The following is an 11,218-nucleotide window of genomic DNA, read 5'->3' on the forward strand; positions in this document are numbered from 1 at the left end:
AACAGAGTTGCCAAATACTTAATGAGTCAAAAACTTCAGTCTATATCATACTGAAGGAAAAAGAAATGTCACTGTGCAGAAATCTCATGCCTAAATTGGATCTATTATTGTGCATCAATAACTGAGACATTCATCCAGATGCAGATATCTGTTGCATGTTTTGTTTTTCTTTCTGTTTTTTGCTTCTAAACTTTTTTTTGGTTATGCAGTTTTCTTTCTTCATACTCCACTAAAGAAACAATCTGATGGCACAGGGGAAAGTACCAGAATTAGAACATTACACTGTAGCAAAGCAATAACTATAGCTTTATACAATCAATTTATTACTGATTATTTTAAATTTATTTAAAAGCTCCATTAGCAATGATAACATATTAAAGGTATGGCTATGATTTCTTTTTGATAAAATTATGTCTGGAAAATCTACCCAACGACATTTCAGAAATAATGAGCACATGTATAGAGAAACATCTTTCAGTTATTGCTAACATTTATAAAACAATTACAATGATACAATAGGTTGAAGAGGCCAAAAATGGGTGACTTAGGGTTAATGTTTTTGAAGAAAGAAAACTGAAAAAAGAAAAAAAGAAGAGATTGCATTATATTTGATGGCACACAAGGTGCATATACTTCCAAAAAGACTGCTGCTGCTTATTCATAACTATTCCAGAGGAACTAATGGAACAGGATCATTGCCTGGAAAGAGCACATAAAATTGTTTGGTGTGAAAAGGCTGAACTATGAGGCAAATTGAAACATAATTCTAATTTATCTTGGTTTTAATCATCTGGGAATAATTTTAAATAACATAATTTTCACTGTGTTTGTCTCTTTTAAATTTAACACCGTAAGGTAACTGTGGTTCCTCCTCTTTTATAATCATTATCATTAATGAAAGGTTTTAAATGCACATTTGTAGCAATTTTTGAAGTAATACTCAAGTTCTACCCTCCACTGTAATATCTTTGGATGCAAAAATCCTAATATTCACTGTTTTGTGAATTTTAAGATGATATAAGGAAAGATAATAGAAAATTTAACAGAAAATAATCCACTTAAATTCAGGTTTTTGTTAAAATTTTTTTTAACATGACAAATTAAGGAAAAAATGAATGAATCCATGTCTTCCTTTTATTTATACAGGGAAATGCATTCACATGAGCCCCTTCCTTCATCATTGTCTGTCCTATCACTGCCTAGGCTACCATATGCCCTTCTAAGTACCAGATATGGGGATATAATTGGCTGAACTCTATTTCACCAGATATTGCCTTGCTGACCAACAAATATAAATGAAGATGTCAGCCTTACTATCAAATTTGGAGCCATGCAGTATTCAGTTGAAAACTTTGACAGAAGTCACCATATTCATATTGATAGGCTTCACAGACAATATTGAGCTAAACATCTCCCTGTTTTTATTTCTGGCAATCTATCTTTTTACTCTGATAGGAAATTTGGGACTAGTTTCATTGGTCATTGGGGATTCCCAGCTCCACAACCCCATGTACTATTTTCTGAGTGTGTTGTCATTCATGGATGCCTCCTATTCTTCAGTTATCACTCCCAAAATGTTGGTCAATTTACTGGCAGAGAATAAAACCATTTCACTCCTTGGATGTGTAACACAGATGTTTCTAGCTTTTACTTTTGGGACCACAGAATGCTTTCTCTTGGCTGCAATGGCCTATGATCACTATGAAACAATCTACAACCCACTACTGTATTCAGTTAACATGTCACCCAGAGTCTATGTGTCACTCATCATTGTTTCCTATGTTGGTAGCATTTTGCATGCTACATTACACACAATGACCACTTTTAGTCTATCCTTCTGTGCAACCAATGAAATTAGACATGTCTTTTGTGACATCCCTCCTCTCCTACTGTTTCTCATTCTCACAATCAACCAGCTTCTACTCTTCTACTTGTGGGCTTTATTGAGATAATTACCATATCAATAGTCCTGATCTCTTATGGTTTTATTCTGTTGGCCATTCTTAGGATGTGCTCTACTGAAGGGAGGCAAAAAGTCTTTTGCACCTGTGGCTCTCACCTAACTGGAGTGTCAATTTACTATGGAACACTCCTCTTCATGTATGTGAGGCCAAATTACAGCTATGCTTTGGACCATGATATGATAGTGTCTATATTTTACACTACTGTGATTACCATGCTTAACCCCATCATCTACAGTTTGAGGAACAAAGAGGTAAAAGAGGCAATAAAAATTATTTGAGAGAAATTTGCTAATCAACAAAGTGCATTTTTGGCATTGAGTCAAACTGGAAAGTATGCTTGGGTTGAGTCCGTATGTTTATAGCCAGAAACTAGAGAAGAAAATGGCTTGCTTTTATCTATGTACCTGTGCTAGATTGAAGCTGTTATGCACCCTAAAAAAAGGCCATGTTCTTTTAATCCATCCTTGTGAGTGCAGATCTATTGTGGGTGAGACCTTTTGATTAGGTTTCAATTGAGAAGTGACCCTGCCCATTCTAGGTGGGTCTTGGTCCTTTACTGGAGTCCTTTATGAGGATAAAAGCAGAGAGCTTAGAGAGAAAGAGGGAGAGAGACACCCAGAGAAGAAAGAAGAACCCACAGGAGCTGAGGCATAAAGCCACTGAAACCAAGCTGAAAGCAGTGAATCCCAGGAGGAAAGGACAAGCAGATGCCAGCCATGTGACTTCCATGTGACAGAGGAACTGCAGATACCAACAGCCTTTCTTCAGAAAAGGTATCTTTCTCTTCATGCCTTCATTTGGACATTTTCATGGCCTTAGAACTGTAAATTTATAAACTAAGAATTCCTCATTGTAAAAGCCCACCCATTTCTTATATATTGAATTCCAGCAGCTTTAGCAAACCAAAACAATACCTTAGAATTTTACCAAATAATTAGTTAGCCCTCCTGTGAAATATTTTATAAATGCAGGTTAACCATGTCATCTATATGCTTATGACCATATTCAACCATATCCATATTAAACATTCATGGATGCACATATATTGCTATTCTTAGTTATTGTGTAACTTGATTAAAAAAAAAAAAAAACAACAAACATAAAGATGTCTTCAGGATTTCATGTCTTCATATATTCTTACATTTTTCATAGTAATTCCTCTGCACTCATTATGAAGTTGTTCCCATTCTGAAATCCCTGGAAGGACTTCCGTGTGGTTGACTCACTTGCTCTACATGCCCTTCCACATCCAGATCCACCCAGGCCTCTAAACATGCCTTCTGCACACTTTTGGCCAAAACTCTAGAATTTTATTCCATTATTAAATTCTTTCCTTTCTGCTTTCCAATTACACATATTGATTAGTTCTATTCTGAAACTCCAAAAAAACATAATGAATCTGGATGCTAATATTTGTATAGAGTATATGTAAGCCTCAGGAAACACAAATAAAATTATAGCTTATGAAGAACCTTCAATCTGAAAAGGTAGTCCATATTTAAGGGTTCCTGGGATGTTGGGATATTGGGCTCAGTCTCTTCCTCTACCTTTACACTCTATGTATGTATATTCTGGAAAGTATGCTTAGGGTGATGTAAGAAAGGGATAAGTTTAGTTTTCACATAGAGACAGCATGGAATAAGGGAAATGGAGGCAAAACCAGTTTAAACAAGCCCCGTGATAAAGAGAAGAATCTGCCAGCCCCTTATATGAAAAAGTAACTATGGTTACTGGAATGTAAAGAAATATGAAGTAAAATCAGAGGCAAGAACTCACAGCAAAAAGAAAAACTTTTTTTTTAACTAAATGAACTCTCTGGGATAGGCTGATCAGTTCAAAATCTCAATAATGAGCTAGTTGGCTCTCTGGAATTGGCTGTACAAATTAAAATCTCAAAAGATGAATTAGTTAGTGTTCTCGGATAGGCTGTAACCTCTGTAGTACCCAGTCAGTGGGGAAACAGGGGAGGGACTGGCGAATTAGGAGTAGGAGATTTAAAGATCGCCATTCTCTTCCTCTGGCGCGCCAGCCTTTCATGTGTTTGGCTGGACGCCCTATCTTGCAAGATCGTAAATAAATTCTTTTCTCCTCCAGAACTGAGAGAGCATTTATTCCCTTACAGGTACCGCTTTATTTCCGACAACTTGGGGTCTCGTCCGGGATCCAAAGCTTCGGACGGGGACCCCCGAGGTGGACAAAGGGAAGGCGTGCCCCGCTGATTGAGTGGTCTTGGACTCTGCCATTGGGGGCCCATCTCTGGCAGCTAAAGGGCCCAAGACCAGATGCTTGGATCTGCTGGTTGTGGATAAGAAAAAGGGGAAAAGGAAAGGCCTGCCTCTGGTTAACCAGGCAACTCCATGCACGGACCAAGGTAAGGAAAGAAATATTATATTACCTTGGTGGTTAAAGCATTCTGAGAGTCTGGGGCTGATCCTGAGGGAAAGATGCCCAAACAAGACTCAGAATGGGGACATTCTGATGAGCCTAGAGCTGATCCTAAGGGAAAGATGCTCAGGCAAGACTCAGAATGGGGAATAGAGGCAGTCAGCCGGCCGGGAATAAAGGGAAGGGGGTACCTTTAGGGTCCCCGAGGAACATTCCTCTAAATAATCCATTGGGAAACATGTTAAAACATTGGGCTAAAAGTAATTGGACCAAGGGAAAGGGTAAAAGAAAATGATCAAATATTATTTTTATGTTTAGACAAAAAAAAAAAAGGCATTTTGCTGCCAAATATATTCTGGCCAAAATATAAGGCAGATAAGAGTTGGCTCTGTGCTGACCTTGTGTGTCATGTTAATAAAAATAAACCTTTTTCCAAGGCAGAATTGAACTGTGCCATGTTCTGGTTGCAGGAAAAAAAGAAACTAAAACCTGGGATAAGCATTCCCCCACCTTATGATTTCCCCTCCCCCACTGGGGCGGAAACCATTAAAGCCTGGGGTTTTGGTGGAAGCAGTCTATGCCCCCAGGCAATTGGAGAGCCAGTTAATGCTGACTGCTCCAGTAATTACAACCCACCAAAAGTTAAGGAAAGAAAAAAAATGGAGAGATATCCAAAAGTTTCCGTTTCTAAAGTCTCCTAAAGAAAGGAAGGTAAGAATCATTAATAAAAAGCCTAGCAAGGCTAGCTGAATAACAATTAACTTGATTCTTAAACTCTGGTTTATGTAAATATCCCTTTCTTGGGAGAAGAAAGGGAAATGGGAAAGAGGGCGGCTATGAGAGAAAGAGAGAGACTGCATCCACCTAAAATAAAATTGGCTGTACCCACATCCCCAAAGAACGATGAAAGTTGAGGTCTGAAATCAAGTGGTCTCAGGCTGGGAGAGTGGAGTGGCCCACATGCATGAAAAGGGTGAGTTTGCCCTGGGAGTTGAGGGTGGGCCTTCCGCCTCAATGCTCCAGAAAAGTTTTGCCACCTCAGGACCCAGAGGGTGGAGCACATTCCCAGGGGAATGGGAAAAGTCTGGCCGCCACCCCACTGTTCAGAGAAGGTAGAGCCTTTACCCTGAAGAGGCAGAGTCTGGGTGGCACCCCGATGTTTAAGAAGGGTGGGGCCAAAAAGGTAATCTCCCCAACATCACCCCAGACTTTGAAAAGAAAAGGGCTGCCACAAAAGCCTCTAAAAAGGGTTGGACTCCCACTCCCTCAAGCCCCAAGAATACAATGTCATTCTGTTAATAACTCAGACTTTAAAAGGTCAGCTATATAAAGGAATTTTAGCCTAATATTCAGAGAAGATCCAAAAATCGATGAATGGCTGAATAAGCCATTGGAGGAAATATTCAGAGAGTCAACGAGCCAGGGAGGAAACAAACAAAAGTGAGATAGAGAAGTAATTGGAGCAGTTTTAAAAAAAAAAAAAAAGGAGGATGGGAATTTGTAGCATGGGGTTTGTGTGATTCTCTATTCATATACTTATGTGGGACTAAACAGGTATTAATAAATAAATTTACATATTTTAGTGTGCTGTGTAATTAAGTCTAAGGCATGTGGAAGCTACATTTAAAGTCCCTTAATGTGTGTATCAGGGTATACAGGAAGTTATATGCACATTTTATTTTAGAACTGTATTTGGATGCATTCTGAGAGTTAAAACTTCATGAATCTAATGGGAGTTTAAGTTGTATGTTTACACAGGAATGTGGGATAGTTGTATTTGTATGTAATAAAAGCATGTAATATAATTACGTAGGAGTCTTTCAAACTGTGAAAATTTGTCAGTGTGTAATTTAAAACTTGGCAAAAATTTCCTGTGTACTCATCTATAGTAAACTAAAGCTATTTCTTTGTGTCTTTATAGCGTATACTAGTTTGTGTGTATTCTAAAGCTGGGCAATTGTGTGCAGTTTCACAATAGTGTGAAAAATGAAAAAAAAAAGTGAGAAATACTGTGTAAAAGTTTTCTATGTATGTGTAACAGTAGTGTATTGGCTATACATGCTTGTAAATGGGAATGTATGTCTATTTTGTATGGTTATGAGTGTGTATATAAGTTATATGTGTCTGTGTTCCAGATATATGAGACTGTGTATTCTTGTAAAAAGCAAAATAATTTTTCTGATACATTTTGGGCAAAAGCAAAAGGTCCATACTCAAAGTGCAAGTAAATGTTCCTATAAAAGGGTTTAAGGTTCACTAAAGCTGAATTAAACAAACTTAGAACAGTGAATGGTTCATATCTCTTCCCAGGTCTCCATTTGTTGATGCCAGGTTGCTATCTTAAAATTGAGTCTAATAAGAATAAAGACACCACATATATTGTCAAATACTACACACCAAGGCTTGTCCTCCTCTCCCTGGAGAGTGGGTTTTTACTCATCTAACAGCAAAACTTGTGTGTATGTTCAGGGTATGCATATATGTGAATCACATATATTCAAGCATCACTAAACTAGGTGTACTAAAAACTGAATTTTAAGTTGGCATTTAAGAGTGGTAAGCCTTTTTATGTTCATTAATCTTAGGTTATTGTAAATTATTGTTGTCCTTTAGTCTAATTGTTCCAGCCCAAAATGTTGGTAAGTTCTTGCTGCTCTTCATGCACATGACTTCAGGAGGGTCTGTACCTAAAGCAGGTATTAGCAGTTTTACACTAGGGGAGTCATTAGAGGGGTGCAAGCCATGTGTAATTTAGTACTTAGGCAATTAGAAGGTGTAGGCCTTTGGTTTTTGGTTTGCCTTTCCCCAGGAGAATTGAAGAGCTCCCCTCCCTAGAACCAAAGGATTTTTTTTTCTTCCCTTAAAAATTATATACTGGCCTTGTCTTCTACTTTATCATCTCTCAGTCACCTTGAACTGCTGGCTCAGACCCTGCCTCTTAAATTTGCTGCCCATCGACATCAGCCCGGCAGCTAGGTTCTGATCCAGTCATGAAGAGAATCCAAACTTCAACCGATTTGGGAGGGACCCTGTCAAATCTTGCTGACGGCTAAGATGGCAGTCTGAACAGCAGAAAGAGGCTGGACTCATTACACACGAGTAAAGGGACCAGTGCCTGAACCAAACGATAAGTATCCAGCAACTCAACCTAAATCCTGGGAAGTGACTCCCACCTCAGATCCCCTAAGGATCACTCTAAATAGGCAGACGTTGAAAGAACATACTAGGAGGGAGAAAAGGCTGAATTAAACCCTGTGTTTGCATTGTGCTCTGTGTATAGCTTAATAATGAAATTGCTTGTACTGATCATAATGTTCTATATTCAAGGAGTAACAGGTTCCGCTAAGCTAGTTACAAGTGTAGTCAAAGGCTTAAAGTCTCAAACTGTACAATTTGATGGTTGTCAAGTAATTAGCTGTAAAAATCTGAAACATCAGCAACAACTGAGGAAGAATATAAGCATTTATGTAAGCAGACTATTCAAATAGAGAGCAAAATTATTGGAGGGCAAACATTTGAGAGTATAACTTTTAAAACACCTAACCCCTGTTATTCTTGGAACACTGCTTGGTGGACCACACAGTATGAGGGATGGGTCTTACCCAGGTTGGAAGAAAAACCATTAAGGAAAACTTGGCTGAAATTTAACTCTCCAGTTCAAATTGACCGCAAGGTCATTAGAATACCTAAGGCCAAAGACTTAAAGCAAACCACAGAAATAGAGACAGGTTATGGAAATACAAATGCCTGGGTTGAATGGGGCAAACATACCATCCAGAGTCTAAACAGAAGTGACCGTTATGCTTGTACAACCAAACAACCCACTGTTCAGATTATGCCCTTCCCCTTGGGGATGAAAAAGCATGAAAAGGAGTTTAAATGTATAACACTCCTCTTTCAAAATGCTACTCCTGGTGAAAGTTGTAGTACGTTGTCCTCCCTTTTCCCTCCAGTCCAGAAGGGAAGTGTCAAAGCCATACCAGCGTCTTGCCTTGGTCCCGGAAACCACTCTACCTGTCTCTCCAGATGGGAAGAAGGGCTCCAGGATCTTGGTACCATGGCTTTGTGTACACAGGTGTGGAATGTGAGCAAGGATAGTACTGGCAACTTCTCCAGCCTAACTATACCCCGAGCAGACCTCTGGTGGTACTGTGGGAAGGGCATCCTCTGGGCAACACTACCTGAAAGGTGGGGAGGAACCTGTGCTCTGGTTCAATTGGCTATCTCATTTACCCTGGAATTTGAAAGTAATAAGAAAGTACCAACCCAAGGCAAAGGAAAAAAAAAAAATGTACAAAATGTACCTGGTTCCTTCAATTAAAAAAAATGTTTGTAAATAGCATAGGGGTCCCCGGGAAAGTTCCTAATAAGTTTAAAGCTAAAAATCAAGTAGCTGCAGAATTTGAATCATCCTTATTCTGGTGGGTCACCATCAATAAAAATGTAGATCATCAGCTAAAATTTATCAACTATACCAGGAATACCATTAAAGGAATAGCAAAACAGTTAAATGCTAGAAATTGAATTTGAAAAAACAACTGACTGAATCTATGGAAATGAAAGGCACAACAAAAAAGATGAAAAACACAATGGAGACATACAACAGCAGAATTCCAGAGGAAGAAGAAAACACTTTGGAACTGGAGAACAGGACACCTGAAATCCTACACACAAAAGACAGGGAAAAGAATGGAAAAATATGAGCAACATCTCAGGGAATTAAATGATAACATGAAACACATCCATGTATGTGTCATGTGTGTCCCAGAAGAGAAGAGAAGAGAAGGGAAAAGGGGCAGAAGCAACAATAGAGGAAATAATCAATGAAAATTTCCCATCTCTTGGGAAAGACATAAAATTACAGATTCAAGAAGCACAGCATACCCCAAACAGAAATCTGAATAGACTTACACCAACACACTTAATAATCGGATTGACAAACATCAAAGACAAAGAGAGAATCCTGAAAGCAGCCAGAGAAAAGCAATCCATCTCATACAAAGAAAGCTTGATAAAGCTATGTGTGGATTTCTCAGTAGAAACCATGGAGGCAAGAAGGAAGTGGTGTGATATATTTAAGATACTGAAAAAGAAAAACCTCCAGCTGAGAATCCTATATCCAGCAAAACAGTACCTCTAATATGAGGGAAAATTTAAAATATTCTCTGACAAACAGACAATGACAGAGTTTGTGAACAAGATATCTGCACAACAGGAAATGCTAAAGGGAGCATTAGAGACAGATAGGAAGAGACAGGAGTGAGAGGTTTGGAACACAATCTTGCATGATGGTAGCACAGAAATGTAAGCACACTGAACAAAGATGATGGTGAGTATGGTTGAAACAAGAAGGTTAGGAGCATGTGGGACACAAGAAGGAAAGAGGAAAGATAAAGACTGGTACTGTATAGTTCAGTGAAACCTACAGTATTCAACAAATGTGATAAAATGTACACATATATTTTTACATGAGGGAGAAAAAATGAATATCAACATTGCAAGGTTTTAAAAATAGGGTGGGATTGGGGAGAATACAATGAATGCAAATAGAGACTCTAGTTAACAGAAACTTTGTATTACGCTTCCTTTAATGTAACAAAGGCAATATACCAAAGCTAAATGCCTATAAGTGGGGGCCATAATGGAGGGTATGGGACTCTTGGCATTGCTGATGTTGTCTGACTCTTATTCTACTTTAGTTTAATTCTATTTTTTCTTTCATTGCTTTTTAGCTGTCATGATTTTATTTCTTTCTTTTTCTTTTTCTTTTGTCTCTCTACCTTCTTTGACTCTTCCCCCTTCTTTGTGGAAGAAAAGGAAATGTCCTTATACAGATAGTTGTGATGGTGGTGAATACATAAATATTACAAACTGGTTGATGAAGAAAACTTGAGGGCATTACATTAAATGAAATAAGTCGGACACATAAAGACAAATGTTGCATGGTCTCACTGATATGAACTACTTATAATATACAAACACATAGGCATGAAATATAAGTAAACAGGATATAGAACAAAGCTATACAATTGGGAACAGTTGCTTATTGTGAGCAGAATGTTCTACTAGGTTGAATCTAAGGGTTTGGAAGTGGACAGAGGTGAGGGTAGCATGTTATTGTAAGAATAACTAACAGTGCTGAATGGTGTGTTAATGTGATGGAAAGGGGGAGCTTAGAGTCATGTATGTCACCAGAAGGAAAGTTGGAGGTTAAAAGACGGGAATGTATAAAACAGTGAATATTGTGGTGGACAATGTCCATGATTAACTGTACAAATATTAGAAATCTCTTTCATGAACAAGAACAAATGTATGGCCTTATAACTAGAAGCTAATAATAAAAGGGGTATATAGAAAAAAAATGTATACCTATTGCAAACTATGTACTACAGTTAATAGTAATTTAACACTCTTTAATCAACAGTAACAAATGTACTATTCCAATACTATGAGTCAATAATTGAGGGGGGTGGTTGTGGGTAAGGGAGAAATTGAGTTTTTTTTTTTATTTCTTTCTTTTCCATAGTAATTAAAATGTTCTAAAAATTGGAAAAAAACTTAATTGTGGTGATGGATGCACAACAGTATGATGGTACTGTAGGCAATTGATTGTGCACTTTGGATCTTTTGATAATTGGTATGTGAACAATCTCAATGAAATTAAATAAAAAAAGTATAATGAGGTAAAATTTCACACCCATAGAATACCTACTATGAAAAACAAACAAACTAAGTGTTAGAGAGGATCTGGAGAAAAGGAAACACTTGTTCTTTTATAGTGGGCCTGTAAAATAGTACAGCTGCTATGGAATACAGTTTGGAGGTTCCTCAGAAAGTAAGTATAGAATTACCATATTAACCAAGCCATC

At 37.9% G+C, this 11,218-nt stretch overlaps 1 pseudogene; it reads left to right on the forward strand.

The window, feature by feature from the left end:
- Positions 1–1,301: 1,301 nt before the first annotated feature.
- LOC119536684 lies at positions 1,302–2,242 on the forward strand (annotated as a pseudogene).
- Positions 2,243–11,218: the final 8,976 nt, after the last annotated feature.

This window comes from Choloepus didactylus, chromosome 6, assembly GCF_015220235.1.
Source record: "Choloepus didactylus isolate mChoDid1 chromosome 6, mChoDid1.pri, whole genome shotgun sequence".
NCBI classification, from domain to species: domain Eukaryota; kingdom Metazoa; phylum Chordata; class Mammalia; order Pilosa; family Megalonychidae; genus Choloepus; species Choloepus didactylus.